The sequence below is a fragment of the Triticum urartu genome, chromosome 4A (assembly GCF_056163025.1).
Source record: "Triticum urartu cultivar PI428250 chromosome 4A, HENAU_Tu73, whole genome shotgun sequence".
NCBI lineage: Eukaryota > Viridiplantae > Streptophyta > Magnoliopsida > Poales > Poaceae > Triticum > Triticum urartu.
Window position 1 is genome coordinate 54,535,345 of NC_141876.1, and position 12,513 is coordinate 54,547,857.

Genomic DNA, 12,513 nt, shown 5'->3' on the forward strand with positions numbered 1-12,513 from the left:
CATGAGGAGCAGCACTACCAGAACAAGATCCACGATCGCATGCCCCGCCGGGTAGCTAGGTTACCCGCCCCGCTAGGTTAACCACTACCACTGGCGGTAGCAATTCATTCGATGTTGCCGCGAGCGAGACTAGAGGGGGGACGCGAGATGCGGTACCTGTGCGCGCTCGTTGGGATTCATGACGTTGCCGCGCCCACTGTCTGACGAGATCGCCGGCGACGAGATAGCCGCCGCTGGAGATCTACTACGTGACTTATGGACCTGCGCCAATGCTCATGAGATTGATGGAGCTGCGTGAATGATTGGACTCGGCAGGTCTTACGTGGACGTGGTGTCGTGTGATTTTTTTGGTACCAGGGTACTGTACGTATACGGTCTGGGTTATACAGGGCTAGAAAGGGCTTGGATCTGGGCTACGGCAGGCCAGGCAAAAAACAAACTCGCGGGGACAAAAATACCACTCCGAAATTAGGTTAGCGGGAGCAACGAAGCAGGCCTCGTGGTACAGTGCTTCCGTAAATGAATTTCCTACGGTTGTTTTTAGTCGCCCGACAAAGGAAAGACCACCTACCACCAATTATGGATTTTTTAGCATATAAAGATTTTATTAGCTCAGAAACATTTTAAAGAGACAAGCATGAAAGATAGCACACTGGATACAGAAAGAAGTTTTCCTGGTTGAACAAAGACCTGCATCAAAACATAAGCAACGTAAATAGTATAGGCCTATTTTGGATTTTCAAAGCTAGGCATGCAAAATGATGAGCCTTGACGTTGTTCGCTGGATACTGAAAAAATGACTATTTTGTATCCGAGCAAGTAGTGGCATCATATCCCAAGGACCTGGAGCAGAGTGAATGTCTCGGTCGCTTTTACTGCCAAGGCCAGCACTGAGCAATCCATGAAGAAGTGAGGATCCTGAACATTGAGTCTGTCCACCAACCTGGTTGCAAGCATGAGACCAATGGTCTGAGCTTGAAGAGGAGAAGAAGCAGGAGGGGCCATTGTCGCAAGACTCCAATTCTTGGCTGTTTAGATCAGAGTGAATTTGATGTATGCGATCATCATTTTGAACCTGGATGAAGACTCCCACCTGTTGAGAAGTGTTAGCTGACTATATTTCCCATGCAGTGTCACAGAAGATTGTGTTGCTTGTAGAAGAGTCCGGATTTTGTATCGCCGGTCGCACCAGTTGATCCTATAAGTAATGTGCACCATGATCTTCAGCAGGGTCTCTTCTAATTTGGTTCCTTTTATAATTACGTTTGCCACTGCATACACCTGAGAGGGCCTACAATATTTTCTAGCACAAAGAGCATCGTTTCGAGATCCAAAGGCACCACAGAAAAGTATATAAGTTAGAAATATTAATATCTAGATGTCCTGAGTTAAGCAAAGTTTGGATCATGTGAGGAATAAAATGAGTAGTTACAACAAGGATTTCTATTTTAATAAACCATGGAGAGCAAAACCGGTCTGCTTATTAGAGAAAGGGCAAAGGAAAAGCATGTGCATTTCATTCTCTGTATTTCCACACCCGGAGCAATTTTCATTTATGTGTTTAGAGAATTTGCTTGCTCTCTTACCCTTAGGAAGCTCTTTCCTGTAAAGTTGCCAAGCAAATGTTTATACGGTAGCCCATGAGTTTGTCTTGCCAAGCATGGTTTATAAGAGCAATGGTTTGTGGATGAACCTCTTTCGGCTGTGGTCTAGCCGACAACTCAAGGTTGTTGAAACAATGCTTATATGTACTTTTGAAGGAGAATGTTTTAGTTTCCAAATCAAAGCATTTTGCCGAGAAGCTGCAAACTATAGGAGTCTGAAGAATATTATTAGCTATCTCAAGAGTGAACATAGAGTAAATTAGATCAGCATTTCAAGCTTTTAATTTGGCTACCAAAGATCTTTAACAAGAATTTATTGCATTTCTTTTTGGAATAGGATGACGTTTCCTTGCTCGACAGAGAACATATAAGATAAGAATGTGCACATAGCATCTTAATAATGTTTTTTGCAAATGTCTTTAGTTCCTTTCAAGAAGGCTGAAAATATCTTACTAGATAGTAAGGTTTATACTTGTGGTGGTATTCACTGAAGAAAAAAGATGATATTACTAGTTATGTGCCATATATATATGCATATCCAAGTTGCCAGAATGGAATTCCTTAACTTCTTGGTTAATGGAGGTATATGGTTATGCCCCAGAGTAATACATATCCTTAAATGTTTTGTGTTGCATGTTGTTATTGGCTTTGACAACGAAAAGATCATTTCATTAGCACCTAACTTTGTTGGATGGAAGATTACATGTTTAACAATCAATACAAATTGTAAGCTCCCTAGCAATGTTGGCTCCTAGTGGGCCGGGGCTTTGGGTGTTGCTAATGGGCCCACATGTAAGCAAGAGAATAACTGTTTTTGGTGTGCATTTGGGGTCCACTCAAGTATGTTGATTTATGTAAGAACATAGCAGCTTAGTCCACTTCACGCATCAAATTCCACGTATGGGCGAAAAAACAACCTAATTTAGGTGAAACATAGAACAAAGCAACCGATTGTAGCAAAGTGAAAGTGCAACTATCCCTAGGTGGTTTTGGTAATTCCTAACAACATATAGCTCATTGAGCTAATGCTATTCCAAGATTAATATTTCAGGAAAATCTCGATGAATGGCATGGCAGGGATGAGGAAAGTGGACCCCTCAAAATACTAAGGACAAAAAGTTTGGCTCAAGCTCAAAGCTCAAGACTCTACATTTTATATTTTAGTGAGCCAAGATCACATTGAAGTCTATAGGAAAAGCCAATACTGTCAAGGAGGGATGAGGTGTTGCTTGATGAGGTTCTTGCTTCATAGTGCTTAGTGATATGCTCCAAAACCCTCAACTACCTTCCCACATCCACATATGACCTAAACCAAAAGTCAAACTCGGCCGCACCGATTCTTTCTATCCGACGCCACCGAGTTCAGATGTCATAGTCACTGCCACAAACCCTAGGCAAATCGGTCTCACTGATAGGGATCTCGGTCACACCAATATGGGGTTGTAATCTCTCTGTTTCCCTTCATAACGTTTCGGTCCTACCGAGATGAGCGATCAGTCCCACCGAGATTGCAATGTAAACTCTCTGTTTCCCTTTTGTAACATTTCAGTCCCACCGAAATGAGTGATCGGTCCCACCGAGTTTACCTAACCAACTCTCTGGTTAGCTTATTACCAAATTTGGTCCCACCGAGTTTGTGTAATCGGTCACACTGAGATTATGTTATGCCCTAACCGTAACCATATCGGTCCTTGATGTCTACTACACAACCTTCTTCTTGTAGACATTGTTGAGCCTCCAAGTGCAGAGGTTTGTAGGACAGTAGCAAATTTCCCTCAAGTGGATGACCTAAGGTTTATCAATCCGTAGGAAGCGTAGGATGAAGATGGTCTCTCTCAAGAAACCCTGCAACCAAATAACAAAGAGTCTCTTGTGTCCCCAACACACCCAATACAATGGTAAATTGTATAGGTGCACTAGTTCGGCGAAGAGATGGTGATACAAGTGGTATATGGATAGTAGATAAAGGTATTTGTAATCTGAAAATATAAAAATAGCAAGGTAACTAATGATAAAAGTTAGCGTAAACGGTATTGCAATGATAGTAGACAAGGCCTAGGGTTCATACTTTCACTAGTGTAAGTCCTCTCAACAATACTAACATAATTGGATCATAAAACTATCCCTCACCATGCAACAAAGAGTCACTCCAAAGTCACTAATAGCGGAGAACGAACGAAGAGATCATGGTAGGGTACGAAACCACCTCAAAGTTATTCTTTCCAATCAATCCGTTGGGCTATTCCTATAAGTATAACAAACAGCCCTAGAGTTCGTACTAGAATAACACCTTAAGACACAAATCAACCAAAACCCTAATGTCACCTAGATACTCCAATGTCACCTCAAGTATCCATTGGCATGATTATACGATATGCATCACACAATCTCAGATTCATCTATTCAACCAACACATAGAACCTCAAAGAGTGCCCCAAAGTTTCTACCAGAAAATCATGACGAAAACGTGTGCCAACCCCTATGCATAGGTTCATGGGCGGAACCCGCAAGTTGGTCACCAAAACATACATCAAGTGGCACGTGGTATCCCATTGTCACCACAGATATCCACGGCAAGACATACATCAAGTTTTCTCAAATCTTTAAAGACTCAATCCGATAAGATTACTCCAAAGGGGAAACTCAATTCATTACAATAGAGTAGAGGGGGGAAGAAACATCGTAGGATCAAAATATAATAGCAAAGCTCGTGATACATCAAGATCGTACCACCTCAAGAACATGAGAGAGAGAGATCAAACACATAGCTACTGGTACATACCCTCTGCCCCGAAGGAGAACTACTCCCTCCTGGTCATGGAGAGCACCGGGATGATGAAGATGGCCACCGGAGAGGGATTTCCCCCTCCAGCAGGGTGCCGGAACGGGTCTAGATTGGTTTTCGGTGGCTACGGAGGCTTCTGGCGGCGGAACTCCTGATCTATTGCGCGTTCTGGAAGTTTTAGGGTGTATGGAGTTATATAGGCAGAAGAAGCACGTTAGGGGAGCAACGAGGGCCCCATGAGGCAGGGGGGCGTGCCCTAGGGGGTGGGCGCGCCCCCTACCCTCGTGAGCTCCTCCTTCCTTGACATGGGGTCCAAGTCCATCGGGTGGCTTTCGTTCCAAAAATAACTTCTCTAGTTGATTTTGTTCCGTTTCGACTCTGTCTGATATTCCTTTTCTTCAAAACACTGAAATAGGCATAAAACAGCAAATCTGGGCTGGGCCTCCGGTTAATAGGTTAGTCCCAAAAGTAATATAAAAGTGGATAATAAAGCCCAATATTTCCCAAAACAGTAGATAATATAGCATGGAGCAATCACAAATTATAGATAGTTGGAGACGTATCAAGCATCCCCAAGCTTAATTCTTGCTCGTCCTCGAGTAGGTAAATGATAAAAAAGATAATTTTTGATGTGGAATGCTAGTTGGCATAATTTCAATGTAATTCTTCTTACTTGTGATATGAATATTCAGATCCGAAAGATTCAAGACAAAAGTTCATATTGACGTAAAAATAATAATACTTCAAGCATACTACCTAAGCAATCATCTCTTCTCAAAATAACATGGCCAAAGAAAAGTTATCCCTACAAAATCATATAGTCTGGCTATGCTCTATCTTCACCACACAAAATATTTAAATCATGCACAACCCCGATGAAAAGCCAAGCAATTGTTTCATACTTTTGATGTTCTCAAAGTTTTTCAATCTTCACGCAATACATGAGCGTGAGCCATGGACATAGCACTATAGGTGGAATAGAATGGTGGTTGTGGAGAAGACAAAAAAGGAGAAGATAGTCTCACATCAACTAGGCGTATCAATGGGCTATGGAGATGCCCATCAATATATATCAATGTGAGTGAGTAGGGATTGCCATGCAATGGATGCACTAGAGCTATAAGTGTATGAAAGCTCAACAAAAGAAACTAAGTGGGTGTGCATCCAACTCGCTTGCTCACGAAGACCTAGGGCATTTTGAGTTAGCCCATCATTGGAATATACAAGCCAAGTTCTATAATGAAATATTCCCACTAGTATATGAAAGTGACAACATAAGAGACTCTCTATCATGAAGATCAAGGTGCTACTTTGAAGCACAAGTGTGGTAAAAGGATAGTAGCATTGTCCCTTCTCTCTTTTTCTCTCATTTTTTTTATTTTTTTATATTTTTTATTTGGGCCTTTTCTATTTTTTATGGCCTCTTTTCTTTCTCTTTTTTTATTTGGGCTTCTTTGGCCTCTTTTATTTATTTTTCGTCCGGAGTCTCATCCCGACTTGTGGGGGAATCATAGTCTCCATCATACTTTCCTCACTGGGACAATGCTCTAATAATGATGATCATCACACTTTTATTTACTTACAACTAAAGAATTACAGCTCGATACTTAAGACAAGATATGACTCTATATGAATGCCTCCGGCGGTGTACTGGGATGTGCAATGATGCATGAGTGGCATGTACGAAAGAATTATGAACGGTGGCCTTGCCACAAATACAATGTCAACTACATGATCATGCAAAGCAATATGACAATGATGAAGCGTGTCATAATAAACGGAACAGTGGAAAGTTGCACGGCAATATATCTCGGAATGGCTATGGAAATGCCATAATAGGTAGGTATGGTGGCTGTTTTGAGGAAGGTATATGGTGGGTTTATGGTACCGGCGAAGGTTGCGCGGTACCAGAGAGGCTAGCAATGGTGGAAGGGTGAGAGTGCGTATAATCCATGGACTCAACATTAGTCATAAAGAACTCACATACTTATTGCAAAAATCTATTAGTTATCGAAACAAAGTACTACGCGCATGCTCCTAGGGGGATAGATTGGTAGGAAAATACCATCGCTCGTCCCCGACCGCCACTCATAAGGAAGACAATCAATAAATAAATCATGCTCCGACTTCATCACATAACGGTTCACCATACGTGCATGCTACGGGAATCATAAACATCAACACAATTATTTCTCAAATTCATAACCACTCAACTAGCATGACTCTAATATCACCATCTCCATATCTTAAAACAATTATCAAATATCAAACTTCTCATAGTATTCAACACACTCATAAGAGAATTTTATTATTCTTGAATACCTAGCATATTAGGATTTTAAGAAAATTACCATGCTATTTAAGACTCTTAAAATAATCTAAGTGAAGCATGAGAGTTCATCTATTTCTTCAAAATAAAACTACCACCATGCTCTAAAGGATAGAACTGAAGCACTAGAGCAAATGACAAACTACTCCGAAAGATTTAAGTGAAGATCGATGCGTAGTCGAATAATTATGCAATTATGTGTTGACTCTCTAACATTTAAGAATTTCATATCTTGGTATTTTATTCAAACAGCAAGCAAAGCAAAATAAAATGACATTCTAATAATGGCAAACATCATGTGAAGAAACAAAAACTTAGGATCAACCGATACTAACCGATAGTTGTTGAAGAAGAAAGGTGAGATGCCAACCGGGGCATCCCCAAGCTTAGACGCTTGAGACTTCTTGAGATATTATCTTGGGGTGCCTTGGGCATCCCCAAGCTTGAGCTTTTGTGCCTCCTTAATTCCTCTCATGTCACAGTGTCCCTAAATCTCAAAAGCTTCATCCACACAAAACTCAACAAGGACTCATGAGACAAGTTAGTATAAACCATTGCAAAAACCTTATCATACTCTACTGTAGCAAATCACTAAAATTACTATTCAACATTGCATACTAAATGCCTCTGCATATTTAATAGCCCTATCCTCAAATAGAATCATTAAAGAAGCAAACATATGCAAACAATGCAAACATAACAGCAATCTGCGTAAACAGGATAGTCTGTAAAGAATGCTGCAACATCCATACTTCCCTAGCTCCAAAAATTATGAAAGAAAATTCCGACTGTAGTAAATTTATCAGAGATTAATATGCAAAAGGTTTCAACATTTTATCACATTCTGACTTTTCTAGGGAATTATTGCAACAGCGGTAAACTTTCTGTTTTCAAACAGCAACATGTAGACTTCTAAAATAGGCTTAGTAAAGGCTATCAATGCCACTTTTATTGAAATAAAAGATGCAAAACATTACTCTAAATAACAGCAAGCAAATCCTAACAAAATAAATTGACGCTCCAAGCAAAACACAGATCATGTGGCGAAAAAAATATAGCTCCAAGTAAAGTTACCGATCAACGAAGACGAAAGAGGGGATGCCTTCCGGGGCATCCCCAAGCTTTCGCTCTTGCCACTCCTTATTCCATAGTCCATCGAATCCTTACCCAAAACTTGAAAACTTCACAACACAAAACTTAAGGTAGAAAACTCGTGAGCTCCGTTAGCGAAAGAAAACAAAACACCACTTCAAGGTACTGTAATGAACTCATTCTTTATTTATATTGGTGTTAAACCTACTGTATTCCAACTTCTCTATGGTTTATAAACTATTTTACTAGCCATAGATTCACCAAAATAAGCAGACAACACATCAAAAACAGAATCTGTCAAAAACAGAACAGTCTGTAGTAATCTGGATCAAACGTATACTTATAGAACTCATAAAATTCTCAAATAAATTGCTGGACCTGAGGAATTTATCTATTAATCATCTGCAAAAAGAATTAACTAAATAGCACTCTCCAAATAAAAATGGCATCAATTCTCGTGAGCGCTAAAGTTTCTGTTTTTTACAGCATGATCAACAAGACTCTCCACAAGTCTTCCCAAAGGTTCTACTTGGCACAAACACTACTTAAACACATAAAACCACATCTAAATAGAGTCTAGATGAATTATTTATTACTAAACAGGAGCAAAAAGAAAGGAACTAAAATAAAATTGGGTTGCCTCCCAACAAGCGCTATCGTTTGACGCCCCTAGCTAGGCATGATGATTTCAATGATGCTCTCATAAAGGATAAGAATTGAATCATAAAGAGAGCATCATGAAGAATATGACTAGCGCATTTAAGTATAACATGCTTCCTATGCATAGGGATTTTGTGAGCAAACAACTTTTAGGAACAATAATCAACTAGCATAGGAGGGCAAAACAAGCATAACTTCAAAACTTTAAGCACATAGAGAGGAAACTTGATATTATTGCAATTCCTACATGCATATGTTCCTCCCTCATAATAATTTTTAGTAGCATCATGAATGAGTTCAACAATATAACCAGCACCTAAAGCATTCTTTTCATGATCTACAAGCATAGAAAATTTACTACTCTCCACACAAGCAAAATTCTTCTCATGAATAATAGTTGGAGCAAACTCAACAAAATAACTATCATGTGATTGAAAATTAAGATCAAGATGACAAGTTTCATGGTTATCATTATTATTTAAAGCATACGTGTCATCACAATAATCATCATAGATAGGAGGCATGCTTTCATCATAATAAATTTGCTCATCAAAACTTGGGGGACAAAAAATATCATCTTCATCAAACATAGCTTCCCCAAGCTTGTGGCTTTGCATATCATTAGCATCATGGATATTCAAAGAATTCATACTGACACCATTGGAATCATGCTCATCATTCAAATATTTAGTTCCAAACATTTTATAGATTTCTTCTTCTAGCACTTGAGCACAATTATCCTTTCCATCATACTCACGAAAGATATTAAAAAGGTGAAGCGTATGAGACAAACTCAATTCCATTTTTTTTGTAATTTTCTTTTATAAACTAAACTAGTGATAAAACAAGAAACTAAAAGACTCGATTGCAAGATCTAAAGATATACCTTCAAGCACTCACCTCCCCGGCAACGGTGCCAGAAAAGAGCTTGATGTCTACTACACAACATTCTTCTTGTAGACGTTGTTGAGCCTCCAAGTGCAGAGGTTTGTAGGACAGTAGCAAATTTCCCTCAAGTGGATGACCTAAGGTTTATCAATCCGTAGGAGGCGTAGGATGAAGATGGTCTCTCTCAAGCAACCCTGCAACCAAATAACAAAGAGTCTCTTGTGTTCCCAACACACCCAATACAATGGTAAATTGTATAGGTGCACTAGTTCGGCGAAGAGATGGTGATACAACTGATATATGGATAGTAGATAAAGGTATCTGTAATCTGAAAATATAAAAACAGCAAGGTAACTAATGATAAAAGTGAGCGTAAAACAGTATTGCAATGATAGTAAACAAGGCCTAGGGTTCATACTTTCACTAGTGTAAGTCCTCTCAACAATACTAACATAATTGGATCATAAAATTATCCCTCAACATGCAACAAAGAGTCACTCCAAAGTCACTAATAGCAGAGAACGAACGAAGAGATCATGGTCGGGTATGAAACCACCTCAAAGTTATTCTTTCCAATCAATCCGTTGGGCTATTCCTATAAGTGTCACAAACATCCCTAGAGTTCGTACTAGAATAACACCTTAAGACACAAATCAACCAAAACCCTAATGTCACCTAGATACTCCATTGTCACCTCAAGTATCCGTGGGCATGATTATACGATATGCATCACACAATCTCAATTCATCTATTCAACCAACACATAGAACCTCAAAGAGTGCCCCATAGTTTATACCAGAGAATCACGATGAAAACGTGTGCCAACCCCTATCCATAGGTTCATGGGCGGAACCCGCAAGTTGGTCACCAAAACATACATCAAGTGGAACATGGTATCCCATTGTCACCACAGATATCTACGCCAAGACATACATCGAGTGTTCTCAAATCTTTAAAGACTCAATCTGATAAGATTACTGCAAAGGGGAAACTCAATTCATTACAAGAGAGTAGAGGGGGGAAGAAACATCGTAGGATCCAAATATAATAGCAAAGCTCACGATACATCAAGATCGTACCACCTCAAGAACACGAGAGTGAGAGAGATCAAACACATAGCTGCTGGTACATACCCTCAGCCCCGAGGGAGAACTACTCCCTCCTCGTCATGGAGAACACCGGGATGATGAAGATGGCCACTGGAGAGGGATTTCCCCCTCCGGCAGGGTACCGGAATGGGTCTAGATTGGTTTTCGGTGGCTACGGAGGCTTCTGGCGGCGGAACCCCGATCTATTGTGCGTTCTGGAAGTTTTAGGGTATATGGAGTTATATAGGCAGAAGAAGCACGTCAGGGGAGCCACGAGGGCCCCATGAGGCAGGGGGCGCGCTCCTACCCTCGTGCACTCCTCCTTACTTCCTTGACATGGGGTCCAAGTCCATCGGGTGGCTTTCGTTCCAAAAATAACTTCTCTAGTTGATTTCGTTCTGTTTCGACTCCGTCTGATATTCCTTTTCTTCAAAACACTGAAATAGGCATAAAACAACAAATCTGGGTTGGGCCTCCGGTTAATAGGTTAGTCCCAAAAGTAATATAAAAGTGGATAATAAAGCCCAATATTACCCAAAACAGTAGATAATATAGCATGGAGCAATCAAAAATTATAGATACGTTGGAGACGTATCAGTCCTACCGAGTTGCATCTCAGTCCCATCGAAAATCCTAATGGTCACTAGGTTTGCTAACTCGGTCCGACCGAGTTTCTTAATTCGGTCTCACCGAGATTGGTAAATTGTGTGTAACGGTTAGTATTTGTGTGGAGGCTATATATACCCCTCCATCCACTCTTCATTCATGGAGAGAGCTATCAGAACATACCTACACTTCCAATACACATTTTCTGAGAGAGAACCACCTACTCATGTGTTGATGCCAAGATATTCCATTCTCACCATATGAATCTTGATCTCTAGCCTTCCCCAAGTTGCTTTCCACTCAAATCTTCTTTCCACCAAATCCATATCCTATGAGAGAGAGTTGAGTGTTGGGAGACTATCATTTGAAGCACAAGAGCAAGGAGTTCATCGTCAACACACCATTTGTTACTTCCTGGAGAGTGGTGTCTCCTAGATTGGCTAGGTGTCACTTGGGAGCCTTGGACAATATTGTGGAGTTGAACCAAGGAGTTTGTAAGGGCAAGGAGATCGCCTACTTCGTGAAGATCTACCGCTAGTGAGGCAAGTCCTTCGTGGGCGATGGCCATGATGGGATAGAAAATGTTGCTTCTTCCTGGACCCTTCGTGGGTGGAGCCCTCCGTGGACTCGCGCAACCGTTACCCTCCATGGGTTGAAGTCTCCATTAACGTGTATGTACGATAGCACCACCTATCGGAACCACGACAAAAACATCCGTGTCTCCAATTGCATTTGAATTCTCCAAACCCTTCCCTTTACATTCTTGCAAGTTGCATGCTTTACTTTCTGCTGCTCATAGACTCTTTGCATGCTTGCTTGAATTGTGTAAAGATTGCTTGACTTATCCAAAGTTGCTAAAATCTGCCAAGAACTAAAATTGGGAAAAGGCTAGATTTTTATTTGGTCAAGTAGTCTAATCACCCCCCTCTAGACATACTTTCGATCCTACAAGTGGTATCAGAGCTTTGGTCTCCATTTTCTTTGATTTCCATACCTTTTGGTGGTCATAGCCTTGGTTTCACAACCTAGGAGAGTATGGCGTCTAGCGAGGGAAATTACCACCGTAGAGGTCCTTACTTCGATGGCACTAATTTTGCTAGTTGGAAGCATAAGATGAAAATGCATATTCTTGGACATAACCCCGCTGTTTGGGCTATTGTGTGTGTTGGCTTGCAAGGTGAATTCTTTGATGGGAGAGAACCGAATCGTGAAGCCACCGCGGAAGAGTTGAAAATGCTGCAATACAATGCTCAAGCTTGTGATATCCTCTTCAACGGATTGTGCCCCGAAGAATTCAACAAAATCAGCCGTCTTGAGAATGCAAAGGAAATTTGGGATACTTTGATTGATATGCACGAAGGTACCGACTCCGCCAAGGAATCCAAGTTGGATGTGCTTCAAAGTCAACTTGACAAGTTCGAAATGAAGGATGGTGAAGGTGCCGCTGGAATGTACTCTAGG